Source organism: Schistocerca americana, chromosome 1, assembly GCF_021461395.2.
Source record: "Schistocerca americana isolate TAMUIC-IGC-003095 chromosome 1, iqSchAmer2.1, whole genome shotgun sequence".
Taxonomy (NCBI): domain Eukaryota; kingdom Metazoa; phylum Arthropoda; class Insecta; order Orthoptera; family Acrididae; genus Schistocerca; species Schistocerca americana.
Window position 1 is genome coordinate 659325274 of NC_060119.1, and position 2668 is coordinate 659327941.

The 2668-nt window shown below is 47.4% G+C and overlaps 1 pseudogene; it reads left to right on the top strand.

The window, feature by feature from the left end:
* Window positions 1-964: 964 nt before the first annotated feature.
* Window positions 965-1082, top strand: LOC124561180 (annotated as a pseudogene).
* The last annotated feature ends 1586 nt before the right edge of the window (window positions 1083-2668 follow it).

Sequence of the window (2668 nt, forward strand, 5' to 3'; positions counted from 1 at the left end):
AAAATGTGGAATCTGTAGCAGGACCTCGTCGAATATTCCCGCTTCAGCCCCTATGAAGTTCCGGTAGATGGCGGCGCTGTACATAGCCTTCAAAACCGTGTCAGTAACGGAAGTGCGTTCCAAGCGAAGGGCTTTCACCTTTTGGCGGAAAACCAGAGAATCGCACATATTCATAGGCGCTTGAAGAATGTCTGCGGAGACCTGTCAGTGAACAAAAGCACAGTGAGTCGTTGGGCGAGGTGTCTGTCATCATCGCGACAAGGTCGCGCAAACCTGTCCGATCTCCCGCGTGCTGGCTGGCTGCTCACAGCTGTGACTCCTGCAGTGCTGGAACATTCTCATTCGAGGTCATTGACGGGTCAATACCGTCGTTACACAACTCGACGTCTCTATTGGTAGTGCTGACACACTTGTCCACCAGCGGGGGTATTCGAAGTTTTGTGCCAACTGGGTTCCTCGTCGCTAAGAGAAGACGATAAAGAGCAACTAAGGATCACCTGTGATGGATTGCTTGCGCGTTACGAGGCTGATCGTGACAATGTTTTGTCGAGCTTCGTCACAGGCGATGAAACATGGGTTCTTCACTTCTGTGAAACGAAACGGCAATCCGTGGACTGGCTCCACACAACCTCTCCTCTGAAGATAAAGTTCAAAGCTTCAGCCTCAGCCGGTAAAGCCAATGCGACGGTCATCAGGGCCTCTGAAGGGGTTATTCTTGGTGTCCTCCTTTATGATGCAACGATGAAGTTTGAAGTGTATTGTGCTATCCTCAGATTTCCAGAGGGTGGACAGCGGCACCCACGGTGACAGAGAAAACAATGGCACTGAAGAGGAACAGGAGGAGGAGAAAGACGAGATATAACAGTAAATAAAACACTTAGAATTATAAATCAGACATAACATGCCAAAATGTACTGTCAAATTGTACACATCAGTCAAATAATAGTTAAGGATAGCGAATACTAGCAACGGCCTTGCCGCAGTGGATATACCGGTTCCCGTCAGATCACCGAAGTTAAGCGCTGTCGGGTGTGGCCGGCACTTGGATGGGTGACCATCCGGGCTGCCATGCGCTGTTGCCGTTTTCCAGGGTGCACTCAGCCTCGTGATGCCAATTGAGGAGCTACTCGACCGAATAGTAGCGGCTCCGGCCATAGAAAACCATCGTAACGACCGGCAGAGCGGTGTGCTGACCACACGCCCCTCCTATCCGCATCCTCAGCTGAGTGTGACACGATGGTCGGTTGGTCCCGAAGGGCCACTTGTGGCCTGAAGACGGAGTGCTTATACCGAATACTAAAGTAAATGTAGTGTAAGGTGCCGGCGATCTACTACTAACTAAACTTTTTCGCTGTGACTGGCGTTCAACAGCTCGAAGACACCATTTCGAGGTATTCATCGCCAGTCACTAACAAATCTCTCCTCTATTACCGAGCGCGGTGGCGCAGTGGCTAGCACACTGGACTCGCATTCGGGAGGACGACAATCCCGTGTCGGGCCGTCCTGAATTAGGTTTTCCGTGATTTCCCTAAATTGCTCCAGGCAAATGCCCGGATGGTTCCTTCGAAAGGGCACGGCCGACTCCCTTTCCTAATCCGATGAGACAGATGACCTCGCTGTCTGGTCTCCGCTCCCAAAACAACCAAACTCTCTCCTCTATTTTATCATCTTCTTACATTCTTCTTTAAACATAACAAAAGTGTATTTATATTTCAGCATCAAAAAATTGTTATTTTAAAAAAGTATTATTCTTTTTCAAATGTTGCAGATAAAAACAAAACAAAAAATCAACTAAAAAGATGGCAACGAAAACTGTAAGACGTACGACCTGTTTTAAAACATCAGGTAACAGTTGTTTAAATTTGCAATAAATAATATCCTCAGGAAACTGAAGGAACTATTTCAGCGTGATCGTCGCTACAAAAATACAACCGAACTCCTGCTTCTCTGAGACAACGCAGCCTCACATAAATCTACGCACTCGGCAGGAGCTCACAAAGCTTCATTAGACGGTTCATCCTCATCCACCCTACAGCCCGGATCTTGCACATTCCGACTCCCATCTATTTGGCCCAATGAAATACGCACTTCGCGTGAAGCAGTGCGTGGATGGTGGGGAGGTTATCGATGCAGCAAGACGTTGGCTCCGACGTCGACCAGTAGAGTGGTACGGTGTGAGTATACAGGCCCTCCAGTATGGTGGCGTAAGGCCGTCTCATTGAACGGAGATTATATTGAAAAATAGGATTTTGTAGCCAAAAGAATGGGGAATAATATGATGTATTGGAATCCTGAATATATCCAACTTCCTTTCAGCAAAAGAATGTGCTGCATTACTTACGTGTTGTATTACAATCCTAGAATTGTCCCCATAAACCAAAGACGACCATTCGTCTTCCCTATTTGTGACAGTTCCATTCCAAGTCGCTTTGCAACTTAACTCCTAGATAATTAATCGATGTTACTGTCTCAAGCAGCACACCACTGATACTACATTCGAACATTCCAGAATTGTTTTTTTATTACTTGCAATGGTGGTTGCAATCGTCCTCTGCATTTTAGATAAGATTGCGGCTAAAGAAGTCGTCTCTGGGGTTGGCATGACCAAGTTACGCCGGTCGAAGTGGCCGTGCGGTTAAAGGCGCTGCAGTCTGGAACCGCAAGACCG